The sequence below is a fragment of the Eurosta solidaginis genome, chromosome 4 (genome assembly GCF_040869045.1).
Source record: "Eurosta solidaginis isolate ZX-2024a chromosome 4, ASM4086904v1, whole genome shotgun sequence".
Taxonomy (NCBI): Eukaryota; Metazoa; Arthropoda; class Insecta; order Diptera; family Tephritidae; genus Eurosta; species Eurosta solidaginis.
In genome coordinates this window covers 245,271,950-245,295,371 of record NC_090322.1, presented here as the reverse complement: position 1 = coordinate 245,295,371, position 23,422 = coordinate 245,271,950, and the positions used below count along the sequence as shown (strand labels likewise).

The following is a 23,422-nucleotide window of genomic DNA, read 5'->3' as shown; positions in this document are numbered from 1 at the left end:
TTACATTTTGCCAAAATAAAGTTCCTTAATTTATATTTTATTAATAATTATTAATAATAATTTTATTTTATCCAACAGGTATTTTTTTAACTCCAGTGTGCTTCGCTTGGTTTTCACGTTATTTGCTATGTACATACATACATATGAAATTAAAATTTAATCAGCAGTATGGAAATAAATTCGCAGGAGCATTTAAATGAATCACTCATTATTTTCAGCAAATGACACGTAAACCAGAACAACAACAGCAACAATGTTATCAAATTTAGTTATAATAAGAAGGAATACAATTTTCTGTATGATTGTTTTTTATAACAAAAAAAAAAAAAATATGCTATACATACAGCTGCGAACAAAAGAATAGCAGTTAAAAATATTAAAACAATTTATCAGTAAAGAAGGATCATTTATTTGAAAAGCTGCAATAAACTTGCAACCAAACTTATTTTAAAAACGTTTAACAAAATGAAAAAAAAAAATGTGCACGAATATTTGAATTTTTTTTTGAGTATGCAAATACCCAATAAATTTCAGTTTAAACTGGGTGTTTTATATTTTATTGCATACGCAGAGCGCATAATTTTGTTACTTATATGGAAAATAATGTGAAACACTTTTAGGAAGAAAATTTTTCAAAAATCAATGCGAATTTTGAGAGACTTATAATTTGTACTTTGTTAGACGAAAATTGATCGGGTTATGATAAAAACGCCGACCAGGTATAATCGTTGCTGACATTATTCATTGTTTTCGCAATGAAAAAAATTTCAAATTTCTTGCATTTGCACACATTAATGTTTATGTCTTTTCTCAAAGAACAACAAATTTGAGTATTTTACTTTGCTTATTTTTTGATTCTCTTTTGTTTGGAGCATATGTATATGTGACCCGGTCTATGAAAAGGTGGGTTATGACTCAAAAAAAAAAAAAAAGCGGCTAATGCTAAATAAAAAATTGCACACTTTTTATGCAGATTTTCAAGTAATTCTTCAGTTTTTCAATGTTTTGAAAACTACTATGCCAGTTTTAGTTACAGAATTCTTTCAATTTTTTCGAAGATCAACGAAAATTAATTTGTTAATAGTTTTGCTGCTATTTTCGATTCGTGTTTGCAGCTGTATACCAATGCACTTTTGCTTAATTTTAAGATTTTTTCTCATGCTGAGGCAATTTTCGTTAAATGAAAGGAGACTACTACGCACTCTTTATCACTATCTTCATTATTTTGTAGACACTGTAAGCATTTTAGTTATTTACAAAATGCATAGCGTCGGTTTATATTCAATACCCTCTATCAGCAAAAAATCAGTTTTTCAGGAGAGCAAAACAACCGCTTGCCAGCTTTATTGTATTTTGCTTATAACATGAAGTACGCCAATAGGTGATGAAAAGTCGCGTTGTGTATTCAAATCAGTTTTTTTGTTCTAAACTCAGCTTAGTTTAAGAATTCATGAGCTTAACACTGGCTTATAATAATTGAATTTCAATTATTATGTTTTCTTTTAGTTTAGTTGAAGTCAGATAGAGATTTATGTTATTCAAATAAAAATAATTTTTATAAATTTGTATACATATAAATATATATATAAGTGTTCGCCTTCACTTTTTTTGTTCGGGTGAACTTTTTTCGCCTATCGGCAATTTCGGGCGAACAAAAGTTCACTTCGAAACAGCTGATGCTCTATTGCGGTGAACAAATCATTTATTTGCAATTGTGTAAATTTTGTAAACAAGCATATATTTCATTAAAATATCGCAAAAATAGAGATACAAAATTTATAAAAAAATGTTTAGTATTGCACTTAGGTTGGTATTGATTGAGCGCGAGGAGAATATAAATGTGAAAGCGATCCGGAGGCAATTAAGGGACAGTTCTAACCCTTTGGAGCTAAGTGATTCCCTGTAAGTTAAAAATTAATATTTTCAGCACTTTTGAATAACAAATTAACTTCTTTTCAACTAGTTTTCGGCAATATTACAGGCTAAAGAAGCCGCCATTCAAATATTTGTTAGATATTTTTACCAACTCCTTGCCACCATTGAAGCAAAAATTTGGAGTTCCACCAATTGTAAAGTTGAGCGCATGTGTTCGTTTTATCGCATCGAAGACATCAAAAAGGCGTTGGAAGGGACCCATGAGGTGGGTCTTAGCCAATCTTGTTTCAGTGAGGTTCTTTCAGAGGTGCTCAACATTTTGGAATCGTTGCTTTCTCCACAATGGATGACTTGGCTGACTGATACGTTGTCATAGAAAATAGAATTTACATACTTGGCAATACAGGAATTTCACTTTTTCCACTCAGCTTCCGATTGTGCATTATTCAATGATTTATTTCTCAACAATAAAAGAGTATCAAATTTCAAAACAAAAAATTATTTACATTTTGTTTTCCTCTCGTTCGCCTGTAAAATATAAGTGAACAAATTTGGGTTTCCCCGCTGTTCATTTCGCCCGAACAAAGAGTTGCCGATAAGGTGAAATCTTTTTCGAACACGAAAATTTGTTCCGCCACCCTCTGCGATAGGGTGAACAAAAACTGTGAATATTTTCCGGTGAAAATAAAACTCGCAATAAGGGTGATTAGTTTTTTGGGATGTAGCGTTTATGTTAAACCATGTTTTAAGAATGACACCTTATAATAGTGGGTAAAGCTAGCGCTCCATACTGATGGCTGGAAGGATGTTGGCTCTCAAGGCAGGTATTATTAAAAAATTAACCGCGAACGAACGGACGAACCAGGCTCAATCAAAATATATTCAACACTTAGTTATAATACTGATATACGGAAGTTTATGTATATCTCGACCCTTTTTCACCGTTGCACACTAACGTTATCCGATTAAAGATGTAATACCTATCATGATGGAATATTAAAGGTGATGTCAACAACATAGCCTCACTTTTTCCGCAACTCTAAATGCCAGTATTTACGTGTATTTCAAAAGTAATAAATTTGAATTGCTTAATTTTTCATACAAATTCTTCAAATAAATTAGTTTTCTGCAAAATTTTGGCTATATTCTGTTAGGGAATACAAAGTTACGTTACTCTTTTTGTCTAAACAATTCTAGTAACGGCTTATATAGTTATACTATTTCTAAACGTATTGTTAAATCTACTCCGAACGTAGTAGAACTCAAAGGCAGTTCTGTATGATGGACAACCCTCTAAATTATGCATGCCGAACTTATCACAATAAGGGAAAACGTCAACGGGATGGGAACACCTGGGGCCGAATCGTTACATACGATGCGTGATCGAATGCCGTTTTTTAAATCACTTTAGCTCCGAAATGGTACATTGGATTAATGAAATATGTGAACTAGGGACAATGCGTACTCATAAAATCCATAATATATTATTATTTTTTTAAATAGTTGGATAGCCTTATTTTTATCGCTTATGTGAAAACCGTTTTCGATCCGTGATCGTATGTTACGATTCCATAGCTGAATATTCATTTCATCATGATACCTATGAATAAGTATAACTAGTAGTATAAACATTTAAGCGGATAGAGGGTTTTGCTTTTGAAAAAAATTTTCAATGCTGACAGAGAATTTTTCAAAATGACAGTTAATACCATTTGAGCTAAGTTTTAAAGCTGGTACTAATGCTATATATGAAAGATGAGTCAGAGATCAGTTTACGATCTAAAACTCGTTTTCGTCAAATGTGTAGGGTATTGAATATAAGCCGACGATATGTCCATACGGATATTCATTAGGGTGGCCACAAGAAATCAATTTTAGATTTTCCGCTGGGGCACTCCCATAAAATATGCCAATAGATTAGAAAATAATACATACAATGGTTCAGGCCATTCCGATAATGTTAACACGTGCCTCATTGAGGTCAAAGTTAGGAAAAACAGCGCTTTTTCAGAAACATTTTTTTGTGTTTCGTCAGTAAAAGTGAAACCATTTATACCAGGAACTTGACTCGTACACCATTCGATAGGTAATTTTAAGTAAAATTGATTTTGATCTTAATAATATTTTTATAAAACAGTTATTATTTCTCAGATCAGGTCAGAGTGGATATCCCTAATTTTGAATTTCCATGCAAACGTCTATGGACATTACAATATTCAATGGTATACGAGTCAAGTTCCCGGCATAAATGGTTTCACTTTTACTGACGAAATACAAAAATATTTTTCTGAAAAAAAGCTGTTTTTCCTAACTTTGACCTCAATGAGGTACCTTTTAACATTATCGGATTGGCCTGAAACTTTGCAATAATTATTTTCTGATCTATTAGCATATTTTAGGAGGGGGCCCCGAAAGATAGAACAAAAATTAAAATTCGCCATATAACTTGTAACCACCCTAACAATATACATATATAAACATACATATAAATAATGCGTTTAAAAGCGTATTATTTGAAAAAAGAAAAGAAAACCACCGCAAAAGCATAAATAAACATATGATTTAATCACATTGAAGAATGTAGATATCTAGCATAATTTATCAAACACTTTATTTAACACTTAACATACATAGATATGTATATATATATATATGTATGCACAGATATTTACTAAAATTTTTAGTCTGAATTCATATTAAGTTTGCATGTTATTATTATCTATAACTATAATTACCTACACATTAGAAAATAAAGCAATTGTTGTACATATTATATATATGAAAAAAAAAATGTCAATAGATTTCTTGAACGAAAAACAAGCATTTTATTTATTTAAACAATTTGAGTTTTACTTAATTATATTAATTAATTCAATTATTTGGCTTGAAAGTACAATGAACATTAATGAAGTATAAATGCTTTGATGTACTACAACGTACACATATATACATACATAACCACATACAACAAACAATTTCTACATATGTACATTTATACAAACATATTTGTAAATTTAAAAAATAATTTAATACTAGTTTTATTATAGCACACTTTACTTTCATAAATAATATATCATGCACACATACATATGAACGTTCTCATGGAACGGCAATCAAAGCAACAACCATCATTGGAATATTTACTGTTAATATGTACTAAAAAAAGTCAACAGCCAATAGCCAAATAGGCATGAAAAACTAATACACTAACACTACAAAATGACATAATAAATTTAGTTATTAATTTAATTAAACAAATAAAAAACAATAAGCAAACAAACAAACAAATGAAAGCAATAAGGTTTTTGCGCAAAGCAAATCAAAGCAAACTCTATGTAAACACATATGAAACATATATATATATACATACATACAATAGTTTTAAGCTAATAATTAATTAAATATAACTATTATTTATATACATGTATTATTAAATATGAATATATTTTCATTTATCTGGTCATATTCAAACTAATTACCTACATACATACATATGTATAAAACATATTCATACTTAATAAATATACTGCAAACACACACATATACATATATAGAAAAATACATTGTGTTTGTTATGTATACAAATATTATATGTATTTACATACATACATACATAATCAACTCAGCAAGAATGTTATGTTGTCTTATGTTAAATAAATAAATAAACTCTTGCACCAAATTTAATTATTACCTAGAAATAAAATTAAAGCTTTAAGGCATTGTCATTTTTTGTTGTTTAATTCTTACATTTTAATGTACACTAGGGCGGGTCAAATTGTATGGAAAAAAAATGAAGGTGCACATCCAGTTTCTGAATCTATGGGTCCTACTGAGTAATATTGCGTATGGGACCATGGGTCTGAAATGAATTTCGAGCTTCCCTAATTTTTTTAGAAATTTTTATTATTATTTTGAGCTATTTAAAAATTCAATTTGCAATATGGAAAAGTAAAATATTCGTCGATTTTTGCAACGAATTCGTCGATTTTCCCCAAAAAGAAGCGATAAAATGCGAAAAATAGTAGGAAAGCGCGCCAAAATATTTTCTAACAAAAATAATAATAAAAATTTCTAAAAAAAAATATTTTCTAACAAAATTAGGGAGGCTCGAAATTCTTTTCAGACCTATGGTGCCATGGGCAATATTACTCAGTATGACCCATAGATTCAGAAACTGTATGTGCATTTTCAACAATAAATTTGACCCACCCTAATGTACACAATTCTATAACATATGCTGCAACTAAATATAACTGCTGAATTGTTAAACAAAATTGTAATAATTGAGAAAAAAAAATTGTAAAAATTTGGGATTGCAAACAATTGGTGAAGATTAAAAGAATTTACGTAATAGAAAAAATATTAAAAACATGGAAATTTTTTTTTTTCATTTTCAGCCATTTTTTAAATTTTGATTAATTAGAAAATAGTTTTGTTGGCGGTTTAAAAAAAAAAGAAAATTTCACTGTATAACTTTTTTGGCTAATAATCTTTTTTTTATACGTCTATGATATTTGTTTTAATCTTATGTTCCTGTCTGTTTACGTTGTTTTCATTGTGATTTTGTTTAATTTAAGTACGGTATTTTTTGCTGGCGCTTCTACTGCCGTTATTATTGTTGCGCATGTTTTAATAACATATCTTCCAAGCGAGTAAGAAAAATATTATACGTGTGGACTTTACGCTTTCTAAAAAAAGCCAACTGAAAAATATTGCAAATAAATTTAGAAACAAATTTATACAATCTTTTTTATTCTCAGTCAGAATTTGGAAAATTTTGATCAGCCATGTGTAAGAATTTTGTTGAAAAAAAATTTTTTTTAAATGTTTGCAACCAAAATTTCTAAAAAAATCATTTTTTTCTTCTCAGCCATCATTTCTTAAATGTTTGGATTATCTTCATTGAAAAGAAATTACAAATAAAGTTAAAAAAAAAAAAAATAAATACATTTTTATTATTCTCAACCAGTATTTTTTTAAGTTTGATCATACATTTTTGGCGCTTGAAAATAAAAAAATTAATTAATTGAAAAAACAATTAAAAAAAAGCTAAAAAAGAATTTGTAAGCTATTTTGCAAAAAAAATTAAAAGCATGCCCTACTCGAATATTAATGTATATGCTCCATAAAAAAGGTTTTTATTCAAGAAAAAATATTTATAATTCATAATTTCAAGCATTTCTGAATATTTTTTTTGGTTTTTTTTTTTTGATAACAATGCAGAATTGCACTTTACTTTTCCATGAAATATAAACAACTTTTTCGATAGCTATCATATCAATTAGGTATTTAAATATGTAGTTCGTTGATAAATACTTTTTTTTGATTGTAACGTTTTTTCGTTGTCAATTCCGCTCAGAGTTCTTATATTTTCACTATTTATACATTTTCTTTGTAATTTCAATATTTTTCTCATATAAATCTTATTTAAAAGCAGCTTAAATAAAACTAAGTTTCAACTTTTATTCATATTTCTAAAAAAAATAGAGAATTGAGGGCCATTTTTTTTTATTCATCCCAATTGCATTTCATTTGAATTATTTACATATCTTGTAGTAGAAAGACAAAAATCTCGCGTTTTACATTTTTTGTTCCTTTTCATTAACTATTAATGTAAACACAAGTTTGCATACATTAAAATATTAAAGTTTTAATATTATGTAGGTATGTATTTATAATTACAATGTTAGTTAATTTGCAAAAAAAAAAACAGCAACTAAAACTGTTTTAGCTGAAGTTCATAAGCAATAAGTCAACAATTTAGAATATGTTAACTTTATTTAATAAACGTTCCTAAACGTTTTTATATTAATTCTCTGTTCAATTGTACTTTTCCAAGTTTTTAGTAAATATCAATATTTGTTTCTCTAACACAACTCAAAAAATAAAATATATCAAAAAAATAAATGACTAAACACTAAACAGAACAACCAAGATACTATATTCACATACACACATACGCTAACGCAAAGAACGTATCACATGAGAAGCCTACATATGTACATATATACATACATACATATACTTAACATACATATGAAAATTGAAAAATTAAATTATTTGTGTATGCTTTAATAAAAAAAAACGTATAAGGAGAATGTAAAAAAAAACAGAACATAAAAAAACAAAAACAAAATGAAAAGGATATTCTTTATAGGAAACTAATAAAAGTTAGTTGCAGAAAACTACTCGAATTATTTAGCAATTAAATTACTTACGTATGCGTTTATATGTATAAAAATATTTGAAGGGCTAAATTTTTATTTAAAAATGTTAATGCATCATAAGGACAAGAAAGTGACTTTAGAACCAAAAAGTAAAGTTTAAAAAAATTTTAGTTAGAAAACATTTTTCTTAAAACAAAGAAAAAGTAGAAAATGAACCAAAACAAAAGATGAAAGTGCTTTTGATATAAATGAGAAGAAATTATAGCTCAGAAACTAAAATCAAAGACATGCCAATTTCGAGAAGAAAAAGAAACACATAGAACCAAAAACAGTTTTTAAGCCAGTTAGGCGGTAACTTAAATTGTTTACCAATCTCTGCATTATACATTGAGAGGAATAGAAACGAATCAAAAGTAGTTTTTTGTTTTTTGCTAAACAAAGCTTGCTAAAAGTGTTTAATTGTAAATATAAAATGCAGCAAGTTGGGTAAAAAACGGGTAAGGTAAAATATAAAAACAAATATGAAATTAAAAAAGTATTAAAAAAAATAATAATAAAAAAAAAAATTTAACAAACACAAATTTTAAATTATAAAAAAACTTAAACAAAATAATATATAATATAATGAAAAAAAAAAAAAAATAATAAAAAAATTATGAAAAATTAATTCAATACAAGGTAAAAGTCTAGAATACTATACTATGGATCCCACCACCGGGTTCGGAGGGGTCCGGCGTAATTTTTCAGTTTTTTATGAATATCTTTTGACCGACGCAACATTATTTCTCTGCCTTCAGATTTTTGTTGTTGAGGTCAATATGCGTCGTTTGACACCTCTTCCGATATTTGTGGACGCGTGTTAGTGTCGACCGCTGTTCTAGACTTTTAGCAAATAAACAATGAAACAATAAAAAGAGTAATTATATAAAAATTAAAAAAAAAAAAAACAATAAAAAAGTAACAAAATAAAATATTAAAATTATAAAGAGTGTGAAAAATAAAAAATAAAGCACCTACATATATAAAAATATAATTATAAAAAAAAATTTATATGTAATGAAAAAACATCCAAAAAAATTTAAAAAACATACAATGAAAAAGTTTAAATTACTAAAGAAATAACAAAGCGTATAACAATAAACAAAATAATATAAAACAATGAAAAAAAAAATAAAAAATAAAAAAAAATAAAAAAATAACAAAAGCATTATGGAAAAGTAATTAAGTAAAAAAAAATTCTTAAAAAAAAATAAGAAAATAAAATATCAAAGTAAAAAATATTTGAGAAAATAACATAATAAAAGTATGTTAATAAAAAAATAACAAAACGTATAATCATAAAAAACAATTTAACAAAATAGTGAAAAAAATCATAAAAAATGAAAATGATATAACAGAAACAAAATACTAGAAAAAATAATAGCATTATAAAATAAAATAGTTTATTAAACACAAAACAATAATAAAAAAAGCGAAATAAAAAAACACGAAAATAAAATATAAAAATTATAAAAAGTAGGGGAGATAAAAAACAAAAATCAAATTTATAACTTAAATAAAATTAAAAAAAGCACGATGACAAAAAATTAAATAATTAAATAATGAAAAATTAGATAATTTAAAAAACATTAAAAGCAAAATAATAATTAAATAACGTAAACTAAAATAGTGGAATAAATTTAGAAATATAAAATAATAAAATCGAGTTTATAAAAACAAATAACATATAATAGTAAAACAATTAATAATAAATTACAAAGTAAAAAAAAAACAAAAAGTGAAATACAATAAAAAAAAAGAGAAAAAATAATAAAATATAAGAAAACTATTTTTAAATACAAAATATAATTAAAGCAAGATAATGAAAACCCAAAATAGTAAACAATAAAAAATAGTAATAAAAAAATTTAAAATAATAATAAAAAAAACTTTAAAAAATAAATAGTAATAAAAAAAATTTTAAAAAATAAAAAATAATACAAAAAACCTAAAAAAATAAAATTTTCACAAATACTTGTGGCGAATTTTCCGGCGAATAGCATGCTTAATAAAAATATCACCAGAACAATAAAAGAATTAATATAAAAACCGCAATATAATGAAAGTGAAAAGTTAACAAACATCATGCAAAGTTTAAAGGTATAAAAATTAAAAACATAAGATGTGAATTAAAAACAAGTTTTTAGGTTGAAAATTAAAATTGAAAAAAAATAATAAATAAATATTGGCAACTTAATATTAAAAAAATTTAAAAAAATTAATATCTATAGTAAAAAAATTGATGAGCATTAAAAATTAAAATAAAAAAGGATGAAAAAAAATTTAAATTAAAACTTAAAAATAAAAAAGGAAAACTAGAAACTTAAAATAAAAAGAAAAATGATTGGAGAATAAAATTTTTCTTAAATAAAACAAACTTTTAGTTGACTTAAGTTTATATCTACACCGAAAGAAATGACGATAGTAAAATCAACAAATCGGGTTTGTTGTTCTTGAATTAACAGATATTCGGTAAAATTGATGGCAAGAGAACGACTTTGTTTGGTGATTTCAGCAGAAGAGAAGCTAACAATATTCTGTAAAACGACAAATTCTCTATCAGTCTAATTAATTTTTCTGTTAAAAGAACTGATTTCATTGGTAATTTCAACAGCAAACAACTGCTAATGTTATGCTTATGTATCAGCTAATTTTGAAGAGAAACTTACGCGCACGGTCGACACACCGCACACACAGCATTCACTTTTATTCTAATGTTGACGGAATCTTTTATTTAAACACTTGTCATTGGTATTATTAGGGTTAAAGTAATAGCCGATCTATGGCTTACTTGTGATGAAAATTTATTTTGTGTTGATTTGACTGGTGAAAAGGTCTATTTTGTGCGAAGTTGATTCAACATCTTGTTGCGATAGATAATAATTGACAGACATTTCTGTTGAATGGACTCGTTATTCGGTTGATTTTACCGTTTTTTTCTTTAAGTGTATTTCTGTTGATTTTAATAATTTTATTAATATGAAAAATGTGTGTATGAATATGTATATCATTATAATGATGAATATAGAAACTAGAACAGATTTTCGTTAATTTATCAAAGCAAGTTTCTTGTTTATGTTACTCGTTTGTTTTCAGGCATACATATAAGCTAAGCAAATTCGCCTGAAAATTTATTTCGTGTTCACTTCATTATTCTGAACTGCATTGTAGCCCAGCTTGTTGCATAAGAAGTATTTTCTACCATAAAACAAGGAAACAGAAACGTTTTGAAGGCCAGTAAGAAAAAATAAAATAAAAAATTTATTGCTAAAAAAAAGAGATTTTCTAAAGTGAATTTGCTTGGTTTCAACAAACTATAGTAGCGACGATTCCGCGCGAATTTGTACTTTAATACTTCCCATTGAAATTAGCAAAAAAAAAAAAAAACAAAAAATTATAAAAAAAACTCGGTTGTAGCTGAGCGTACAACGGTACAGAACAAATAAGAAAAGGATTATCCTTTTTTTGCATAATTCTTGTTTTGCATAATTAAATTTACGATTATAAAGGAATGAAATTACTGCCTTAAAATAAAAAAAAAAAACAATTACTATACAATAACTAAGTGAAGAAATAAACAAAATGAATAAAATAAGAAAAAAAAAAATGTAAAGCTTTTACGAGTTTCTTGTTAGTTTTTATTTAAAAGCTGGGAACACATACATAATTGATGCAAATAAATTATTTTTTTCATCAAAAGAAACGTGTTTTTTATTTTTAATTTAAAAATAGCACAGTTTTTTTGATTAATTTTGTTTGCAGATTTATTTGTAAAAGTACATTTGTTGTTTTTTTCTGTTGTTTGGATACTAAAAAAAAACTATAGTAATAATGAATTAAAAAAAATTGATAAGGAAAATAGCTAAACACACAATTGAAAAGGGAATATAAAATATTATATATTTGATAATCAAATAATTTTGCTTTTCTTTTTTGCCGTAAAGACTGCGTTATACCAACCAATAATGAATGAATGAAACAAAACAATTATTTTTAATAAAAAAGAAACTAATAATATTAACAATTAACTAATATATAAGAAACAAGCAAAAAAATATATTGAAAAGAGAATACTAAATATTTAATTACTTTAAGAAAATGTGTATATTTAAACTAAGTAAAAAAGCAAACAAAGAAGATGTAAAATGTCAAATAGTTTATGTAAAGAAAAAGCAAGTTGAATAGGAGAACAAATGCGAATGTGAAAATGAAGAAATTAGTGCTTAAGCCAAATTACAAAGAAAAATTTAAGTTTTAGCAATAAAGGAAAAGCCTTAACATTTGAGTATATTAAAAAAATTAAAACAAAAAATACAAAATAAAAAAAAAAACATAAAAAATTAAAATGAAGCATACAAATCATTTAATAAGAAATACTTCAAAGTAAAATGTATACATACATAGATAAACAAATCCCACGTTTCAAGGATGGGCCATCCACCATGGAATGGAAGGGGTTACGTGGAGGAGGGACTGAGTTTAGAAAATTGACAGAGGTGATAAAAACAACCCGAAAGGTGAAGAAAGTGAACTAAAGTATCAAAGAGTTACATATGTTTATTTAAAAATAAGTGGTTTGCCTGCATTCAAAAAGTGTGCCTAGCTTCGCCGCTTCTCTCTATACCATTATCATCTATTTGGTCCCCACTCCTATGATAAAAACACAAGGTATAAACGTTCTCTCTTTTGGTCGGCCATGATTTTTTTTTAACTTTTGCGCAAGAACAAATGGAAATCAAAAAATAAACAATGTAAAATATTCCAATATGCATGGTGGAATCAACAGGTGAAGTAAATAAAAGAAGACAGAAGATGTACGCTATCTGAAATGGTAGGGATGTATTTTCAAAGGTCAGAAGAGGGTAAAATTTGTACCCGCTTCGAAAAATAGCAGTAGAGAGTAGATACGTTGCTACGAAAGCCATTATAGAAACTGTTGTTTCACAGGACCAGTGCGCGCTTATATTACTTTTGGCATCGAATAAAAATAAAAAGGTAAAACTGTTGAAACTTTTATCGAAAAACCGGACATAAAAGGGAGAGGCGTTATCCATAATTTATAGCGTTTTCTTTTCTGAAATAAATTGTTGCCTAAGTAAATGGTAAAGCCTTAATAGAGTTACTCCTACCCCAGAAAATGTTCAACATTTATATCTAGTGCATACAAAGATCATTTCAACTCACCATATTCACTCATATTAACAGAGTATATGTGAAACTTAAGAGCGAATTTAGAGTTTCACAGAGTTGCACTGCCACACCGCCATTTTATACAGGGTAAAAGTGTAACGCTTTTGCGTCCTCTGCTAAGTTCGAATCAATAAACTGTTGAATAAATAACTCCAATATTGAATGATGGAAAAATGGCCTTTATTAAAGTACCTCACAATAACACTTATACTTTGCTACTCGCTGGCTTAATAACCAAACTGATTAATAACTCAAATGAAACTCTACTATTGGCCGCCAGATCGCGTGCTTACCTTATCAGATCATGTATTTCTCTTAGCTCTTCTTCCAAATCACTAGTGGATTTCCTGACATTTCTCTCCGCATTGGCATCTGTCCCAAACTTCAAATCAGCTGGCAGTCTAAGGTCAGGGGTTTGGCCCGTTGTCTCATGCACTGCTGATCGGTAAGCCATCAAGAATAATGGTATGCGGGTATCCCATTCTTTATGGTACTTGTCTACTACTTTCCTTAAGTGCTCCTCCAATGTTCTATTGAATCGTTCTACCATACCATCGGATTGAGGATGCAATGCAGTTGTCCGTGTTTTTCGAATGCCAAATGACTTACACATTTTCTGGAACACAGCTGATTCGAAATTCCTGCCTTGGTCAGAATGTAACTCCATTGGTACACCATACCTTGCAACCCAATTGTTTACAAACACTTCTGCTACCGTTTCCGCTTCTTGATTTGGGATTGGGTATACCTCTGGCCATTTGCTGAAATAATCCATAACTACCAGTACATATTTGTTTCCGCCGTTGCTAGTAGGAAATGGACCGGCGACATCCATAGCGATACTTTCAAATGGCGCACCTGAGTTATATTGCTTCATCTGGCCATGACTTCGTGTTCTGGGCCCTTTCGCTCTGCTGCAAACCTCGCAGTTCGCAATCCACTCAGTGACCGACTGACGGCAACCAACCCAATAGAATCTCTGTTTAATCTTCTCGAGCGTCTTCGTGATTCCAAGATGACCTCCGCTTGGACCATTATGCAGCTCGGTGAGCACGTCAGGAATTCTCTTTCTGGGAACAACTATCAGTTTATTCTTGTATTTACCATCCTCACTCTCCCATACTCGATGAAGGCAACCGGATATCAATTCTAAACTGTTCCACTGTGCCCAATATGACTTCGCAATGGGACTCTCTGCTGACATCTCTTCTCTGTTTGGTCTTTCATTTCGTTCGAGCCCTTGCATAACACGTGACAGATCTGCATCTTCTAGCTGGCACTTTCTTAGCTGTTCCTTGTCCCATTCATCTGTACATGTTATAGTCATTAGCCGGACATCTATAATGTCTTCTTTAGCCTCGGCTTTTAAACAGTGCTTGCATTCCAAACTACATGGTCTTCGTGACATTGCATCAGCATTTCCATGGGTACTACCTTTTCGATGCTCAATGGAAAAGTCAAAGCTTTGGAGTCGCTCGATCCACCGTGCCAATTGTCCTTCCGGATTACGGAACTGCAGAAGCCATTTTAAAGCTGCGTGATCTGTCCTGACACGGAATCGCTGGCCGTAGAGGTATTTGTGAAAATGTTTAATGCACTCTACCAATGCCAACAGCTCTCTCCGCGTAACGCAGTAGTTCCTCTCTGGTTTTCCAATCGAACGGCTGTAATATGCAACTACCTTCTCCTGTCCATCGACCAGTTGTGATAAAACGCCTCCTATAGCATATCCGCTCGCATCTGTATCTAGAATAAATGTTGCTCCTGGAATCGGATATGCCAACATTGGGGCAGTGCACAAACGCTCTTTCAATGTTTGGAAAGCTACTTCTTGCTCCTTCTTCCATTCAAAAGCTTTATTTTTTCTTGTTAGCTCGTGGAGACTATGGGCTACGCTGGCAAAATTTTGTACAAATCGGCGGTAATATGTGCACAACCCAAGGAAACTTCTCAATTCATGCAGATTCTGTGGTCTTGGCCAATCCTTTACTGCCTCTATCTTTTCATTCGCTGTACGGATACCTTCTGTCGTTACCTTGTGACCCAAATAATTTACTTACTTACTTAATTGGCGCTTAACCGTCTAAACGGTTATGGCCGTCCAACAAGGCGCGCCAGTCGCTCCTTCGCTCCGCCAACCGGCGCCAATTGGTCACACCAAGGGAGTTTAAATCGTTTTCCACCTGGTCCTTCCAACGGAGTGGGGGCCGCCCTCTACCTCTGCTTCCATAGGCGGGTTCCGATAGAAACACTTTCTTGGCCGGAGCATCATCTTTCATTCGCATAACATGGCCTAGCCAGCGCAGCCGCTGCGTTTTAATTCGCTGGACTATGTTGATGTCTGCGATAACTCGTACAGCTCATCATTAAATCTTCTTCGGTACTCGCCATCGCCAACGCGTAGAGGTCCATAAATCTTTCGAAGAACTTTTCTCTCGAACACTCCCAAAGCCGCTTCATCTGCTGTTGTCATGGTCCATGCTTCTGCCCCATATAGCAGGACGGGTACGATAAGTGACTTGTAGAGTATGATTTTCGTTCGCCGAGAGAGGACTTTACTTTTCAATTGCCTACCTAGTCCAAAGTAGCATTTATTGGCAAGATTGATTCTTCGCTGGATTTCAGTGCTGATGTTGTTCCTAGTGTTGATGCTGGTTCCCAAATAAACAAAGTCTTTTACTATTTCGAAATTATGGCTGCCAACAGTAGCGTGGTTGCCAAGGCGCATATGCGCTGACTCTTTGCTCGATGACAGCAGGTACTTCGTTTTGTCCTCATTCACCATCAAACCCATCTTTACCGCTTCTTTTTCCAGCTTGGAGTAAGCAGAACTAACAGCGCGGGTGTTTAGGCCGATGATATCAATGTCATCAGCATATGCCAGTAATTGCACGCTTTTATAGTATATTGTTCCAGTGCGGTTAAGTTCTGCAGCTAGTATAATTTTCTCCAGCATCAAATTAAAGAAATCGCACGATAGGGGGCACCCTGTCTGAAACCTCGTTTAGTTTCGAACGGCTCGGAGAGGTCCTTCCCAATTCTGACTGAGCTGATGGTGTTGCTCAACGTCATTTTGCACAGCCGTATAAGTTTTGCGGGGAAACCAAATTCAGACATAGCGGCATATAGGCAGCTCCTTTTCGTGCTGTTGAAGGCGGCTTTAAAGTCGACGAAGATGATATGTGTGTCGATTCTCTTTTCACGGGTTTTTTTCCAAGATTTGGCGCATTGTGAAAATCTGGTCGATGGTAGATTTACCAGGTCTGAAGCCGCACTGATAAGGTCCAATCAGCCGGTTCACGGTGGGCTTCAATCTTTCGCACAATACACTTGAAAGGACCTTATATGCGATATTAAGAAGGCTGATTCCACGATAGTTGGTGCATTTTGCAGTATCCCCCTTCTTGTGGACTGGGCAAAGAACACTTAGATTCCAACCGTCGGGCATGCTTTCGTCCGGCCATATTTTGCTAAGAAGCTGCTGCATGCGCCTTACCAACTCCTCGCCGCCGAACTTGAATAGCTCCGCAGGCAATCCATCAGCGCCCACGGCCTTGTTGTTTTTCAATCTGGTTATTGCTATTCTAACTTCGTCATAATCGGGCGGGGGGACATATATTCCATCATCATCGATTGCGGGATCGGGTTCTTCATCTCTGCGCGGTGAATTGCTGCCTCCATTTAGGAGAGCAGAGAAGTGTTCCCTCCATAATCTAAGCACTCTCTGGACATCAGTTACAAGGTCGCCGTTTTCATTCCTACAGGAGTTTGCCCCGGTCTTAAAACCTTCCGTCTGTCGCCGTATTTTTTGGTAGAATTTTCGGGCGTTATTCCTGGTGGCTAGCAGCTCAAGCTCCTCTCACTCACGCCTTTCTGCTTCTGCTTTTTTCTTCCTGAAAAGGCGTCTCGCTTCCCTTTTCAACTCACGATAGCGTTCACACACTCCTCTTGTCGCGCTCGCTTTTAACGTAGCCCTGTAGGCAGCGTCTTTTCTTTCGGTTGCAACGCGGCATTCTTCATCATACCAGTTGTTTTTTCGTGGCCGCCGGTAACCAATTTTTTCCTCGGCGGCAGTATGAATGGCTTTGGAGATATGCTCCCACTGCTCCTGTATTTCTTCAGGATGAGTTGTGCCCTCAGAGAGCAGGTGTGAGAGTCGAGTTGCGAAATCATTGGCAGTCTGTTGTGATTGAAGCTTTTCGACGTCTAGCTTTCCTTGTGTTTTTTGTTCCTTGTTTTTAGCCGCGTGGAGGCGGGTGCGTATTTTGGCTGCAACGAGATAATGGTCCGAATCGATGTTAGATCCTCGGATCGTTCGCACATCTAAAACACTGGAGGCATGCCGTCCGTCTATCACAACGTGATCGATCTGATTGCGAGTATTTCGATCAGGAGACAGCCATGTAGCTTGATGTATCTTTTTATGCATGAACCTCGTGCTTGATATGACCATGTTTCGAGCACCGGCAAAGTCAATCAGCCTCAGTCCGTTAGGAGAAGTTTCATTGTGTAGGCTGAACTTTCCGACTGTAGGGCCAAAAACACCTTCTTTGCCCACCCTGGCGTTAAAGTCGCCAAGCACGACTTTTATATCATGACGGGGGCAGCGCTCGTATGTGCGTTCTAATTGTTCATAAAAAGTGTCTTTCACCTCATCGTCTTTCTCCTCTGTCGGCGCATGGGCGCAGATGAATGATATATTAAAAAATTTTGCTTTTATTCGAATAGCGGCGAGACGCTCGTCCACAGGCGTGAACGCCAGCACTTGGCGACAAAGTCTCTGTCCCACCACGAATCCGACGCCGAAACTGCGCTTATTCGCATGGCCACTCCAATATATGTCACAATTTTTGATCTTCTTTCTTCCTTGCTTCGTCCAACGCATTTCTTGGATGGCGGTGATGTCAGATTTTGCTTTGACGAGGACATCAACCAGCCGGGCATCTGCACCAATCCCATTCAGGGAGCGGACGTTCCAGGTGCATGCCCTCAATTCATTGTCCTTCAAACGTTTGCCATGGTCGTCATCAATAGAGAGTGTATTTATCCGATGCTTGTTGTTATATTTCATTGGAGTATGGTTTTACGTGGCGGGTCCCAAGCCCAGCGCACAACCCGCTCAGCGGGGGTGAAAATATTACTTGGCACGTTTATGTAGCGAGCCGCTTGCTCCAAGACAGACGCCGGCTTGCAGCCGCACCTAGAGGTGTACAGACGCTGCCGATGAAATCTCCCCCGGCTAGCCCTTAAACCGATTATGTCAGAGTGGCCTAGCCAGGTTGTCGCCTTCTCACATTAGCTCACCGCTAAACGGGTGTTTAGCGGCTACCCAGAGGATACTTGGCCGCAAGCGACCGGCAGTAGTGAGCTGCTTGAACCGCATGCAAAAGAATCGCTCTGGCCATTCCCAGGTGAATGGCGGTCAGAAGCTTTCCCCACTTTCGTGGACTTCTACACACGGCCCCACCCTCCACCCAAATAATTTACTTCCTTTTTAAACAGCGCACACTTTTTGGGACTTAACTTCAGACCAGCGCCAGCTATTCTCTGGAAAACTTCATCTAAGTTTTTAAGATGTTCATCAAAGTTCTTGCCCAATACGATGATGTCGTCCAGGTACACCAAGCATGTTTTCCAATGTAGTCCTTTCAATACCTGGTCCATGAGTCTCTCAAAAGTAGCTGGTGCATTACAAAGTCCAAAAGGCATCACTGTAAATTGCCAAATACCATCACCCACACTGAAGGCTGTTTTCTCTTTATCTTCCTCCTTCACTTCAACTTGTCAGTAGCCGCTTTTCAAATCCAGCGTGGAAAACCATTTCGTACCAAATAGCGAGTCCAGAGTGTCGTCAATTCTTGGCAATGGGTAGCTATCCTTTTTCGTTACGTCATTCAACTTCCGGTAGTCCACGCAAAACCTCATTTTTCCATCCTTCTTCTTTACAAGTACTACCGGTGAGCTCCATGGACTAGCTGATGGTTCGATGACGCCGCTGTCGCTCATTTCTTGTATGATTTGACTCACAACTTCCCGCTTCGCCAGTGGAACACTACGAGGAGCTTGACGGATCGGCCTCACATCTCCAGTGTCAATTTGATGTTTCACAACATTGGTGCGGCCTGGTTTGGAACCATCCTGGTCAAATATGTTCGCGTACTTTAGGAGCAGTTGTTTTGCCTTACTCTGATATGCTTCCTCTAGCCCCTGTGTCCATGCCGTGGTGTCATTTGAAAGATCAGTATTACTAGTTGAAACGTGTTCCTGGAGCTGTTCACAGTTAATAACTACTTCAGCCTCTTGGCATCTTCCCAAAATAGCTCCTTTAGTCAGTTTGAGTGGTGACTTGAACTCATTGAGTACTCTTACCGGAATACGTCCATCTTGTTTTGTCATAGCCATGGTTTTTCCTAAAAGTATGTTCAGTGCTGATTTGTTTGCTGCTTCGACAACCCACAATTTGTTTGTCCCACAATCTCCATCAACCTTTGCCCAGATGACTGCTTCGGATTTTGGTGGTATTCGCTGACTCTCTTCCACCAGCACTCGTTTACTGCTGTAGCGTCTCTCGTAGCCGAAATTAAGTGGTACATCCATGTTCTTATATCGCATCGTCTTGCTTTGCATGTCAATCTTGATGCCCTGGTCGATTAAGAAGTCCACTCCAATTATGATTTCATCAACAGTCTCTGCCACTATAAAATTGTGTACTACCGTGACGTTCCCAATTGCGACTTCACATGATACTTCTCCTAGAACCGTGCTGTCTTCTCCAGTGGCTGTACGCAATCTTGCTCCATGAAATGGTCTTATCTTCTTGTTGACTAAATCCGCTCGAATGATGGAATGAGATGCACCCGTATCTACAGTCAATAAACGTTCCTTTCCATCCACATGTCCTCCAACAGTAAGATTGTTTGACCTTCTTCCAATTTGTGAGATAGAGATTATGGGGCATTCAATTGAGGGAGCCAGCTGTCGCCCCTTGCTGCTGACTCGCTTTAGTTTAACGATTGAGTGGACTTGGAGATTTGCTCATCTCCTTCAGCTCTGCGTTTACGGCCACCCAAATTGTTGGAGCTATTGGGACCGGTGCTGCAATGTCGTGCAATATGACCTGGGTTGCCGCACTTGAAACATTTAATCACTCCGGCATTTTTCTGTTGTGATCCCTTCAGTGCTTCCAAAATTGTGTCTACCCAATCTGGTCTCCATTTCCACACGATGAGCTTTGTATGCTGGTTTACTCAATAGTGAGGCCGTTTCCTGAGTCAATGCATGTGATACCGTTTCAGCAAATGTCAGTTTTGGGTTTGCGTATGTAGCTCGCTTCGTTTCCACGTCTCGTATGCCATTTATAAAACTCTGGATTTCTACCCTCTCGGTGTATTCCACGGGTGCGTCCGCATTTGCGAGATGAGCCAACCTTTCAACATCTGAAGCAAACTCCTGCAATATCTCATTTGCTTTTTGGTAGCGGTTTTGCAACTCAATTTGGAATATCTGTTTTCTATGCTCGCTTCCATAACGTCGTTCTACAGCAGCCATCAATGCTTCATAATTGTTCCGCTCTCCTTCGGGAATCGTCTGTAGCATTTCCGCTGCTGGCCCCTTCAATGCCACGAACAATGCAGCAACTTTATCTTCCGCATCCTAGTTGTTCACTGTTGCGGTCTTCTCAAATTGTAGCTTAAAGACCTGGAAAGGAACAGAACCGTCAAAGGATGGTGTTTTTACCTTTGGATTACTCGTTGAAACTGCTGGGCGATTTAGTTGCAACTGCTCGATACGTCCTCTCAAAGCATCCACCTCGGCCTCGATTTTTTCTTCAAACTGTAAAATTTTTGTATCTTGCGCCTCCAACTTCGAGGAAATACGTTCTTCTTGCTCTTCCGGTTGAGCAGAGATCTGCGATGATATCTGTGCTGAAATTTTGCGCCGACATTTCGGATATCCGTGTTTCTTGTGCTTCAATCTTTGATGTTATACGTGTCTCTTGGGCTTCAATCTTCGCTGTTATACGGTTCTCCTGCGATTCCAGCTGAGTTTCCATCTTGGATGTAATCTGTGTCGACATTTCTGACATACGCGTTTCTTGTGCTTCAATCTTCGATGTTATGCGTGTCTCCTGCGATTCCAGTTGAGATGACATTTGTGACGACATTTCTGAAATGCGTGCCTCCTGTGCTTCCATCTTGGATGTTACTGTCGATGTTTGAGCAGTTATTGCAGCCAATATCATGTTCAAGTCTGTGCTCGTAACTGTCTGGGATGTTTCGTTTTTCTCTTCAATTTTTGTTGTTGTCTCGTCCCCATCAGGATAAAAGACAAACTCGTCCACATCAATTCCTTGCGATTCCATTACCTCTCGTAGCCGTGCTTGAAGTTCGATCTTATTGCCAGTTGTATTTAATCCACGGTTCTCCAACTCCTTTTTCAGTTGCTGGATCTTCAATTCACTGAACTTTGCCATGTCCTTGTTGTCTGCTGGAATTTATTCAACAATTCCTCTTCTGACACCAATTGTAACGAATTCCCTTGCAAATCCTCTTGTTTGCAATCCTCTGCTAAGTTCGAATCAATAAACTGTTGAATAAATAACTCCAATATTGAATGATGGAAAAATGGCCTTTATTAAAGTACTTCACAATAACACTTATACTTTGCTACTCGCTGGCTTAATAACCAAACTGATTAATAACTCAAATGAAACTGCAATTGGCCGTCAGATCGCTTGCTTAAGCAAACTGATTGATAGCTCAACTCAAACTGAATTACTTCTTACTCGCCTGCTCCGCTTTTATAGTTTACGCTGCATACTTCTAGGCTCTTCGATTTCCAGAACTTACTAGTTAGTTTCGGCTACAAAATCGCCAGCCACAACTACGTGCACAAATTATTGCTCTCTCTTGTGACAACTCAGATAAGATATATGCATGTTTTTGTGCATTGCCGCTCCGCTGCTCGTATACGTACATATGTGTAGACGCAATTATTTATTCGTTTATGTAGATACATAATGATTGAATTATTGATGTGAATGTTTGTAGTTTACAGTCTCTCGCGCATACATAGGCGTATAAGTAAATGCATCTGTGTGTGACATCTTTCGGCTGCCTTATATATGTGTATACATGATTTGATTATTGACGTAAATACTGCTTATCGTGGCCTTAGCATCGCCTTAGTGATGGTATAACTTAGCGATGCTAATATCCGTGACAATATTAAAAACTTGATCATAAGATCCCCTAAAAACTCCTGATAGTTGAATTCATGATGTATTACTAATGCTACCAAGTTATTATTTACTAAAATATGTCAGGGGATATACTAGCCCCGCGGCAGGCGGCCTAGAACCAGAAGATGCTGATCCGATATAGTAGGATTCATATATTCTAAATTACAATCCATAAATTTAACATTCCTATTATCTTCGTGGTCTGATTTTTAGGGCAAAAAAAAAGTGAGCTAAAATTTTTTGTAACTATATTTAGAATTTTTAATCAAATTTTTGAATAAATAAGGTGTAATACGACAGTTTGGGTGTTCTTGTTGTAGGAATGACAAAACCATTCCTCGAATGTCTTCATTAGCGCTGCACAGGCGAAAATCTTTAGTTGGCTATAACATGAATACAAATAGTTTGTTTTAACAAAGACCTGTTAAAATTTTTTTGTAACAAATTAAACATACATACTCGTACATATATGGATGTAATAGTTTATCACGGCCTTATTTATGGAAGCCAACACCAAAGATAACCAAATGATGAATCTCTGTAATTAAACCCAGTGAAGGTCCATCGATATTCAAAGCCAAATGAAAAAAGTACTAAAACTACCCTATTTTACTCCTGAAAAATGTAAAAAACAACACTTTTTCGGGGACAACATTGGTGAAAAGTTTTCAGATAGCCGATTGACATAACAAACGAATTTAGAGCGAGACAATTGACGGCTTACTTCACCTGGTTATTCCACCATGCCAATATGTTTTTTTTTTTGAGAAAAAAATAAATATGTAAGTGTGCAGCATGATTCAATTCCTAGAGGTTTGTTCTCCAATGATGACAGATCTTTGATACCCGCAAGTTGAAAAATCTGGACGGGTTGCTTTTACGAAGTAAGGAAAACGGGGAATAATTTAAT

General features: G+C 34.2%; 1 protein-coding gene and 1 long non-coding RNA gene across 8 annotated transcripts in view; both read left to right on the top strand.

The window, feature by feature from the left end:
* Trf2 (TATA box binding protein-related factor 2) overlaps positions 1–10,922 on the top strand; it is a 67,621-nt gene extending 56,699 nt beyond the window's left edge. For all 7 annotated transcript variants that reach the window (XM_067785393.1, XM_067785391.1, XM_067785390.1 and 4 more), the window contains one exon: positions 79–10,922. The gene's annotated coding sequence lies outside the window, so the exon portion shown is untranslated. The remainder of the gene's footprint in view (positions 1–78) is intronic.
* The window catches only part of LOC137251206 (uncharacterized), a 96,716-nt gene that overhangs the window by 62,532 nt on the left and 10,762 nt on the right, over positions 1–23,422 (top strand). The window lies entirely within an intron of this gene.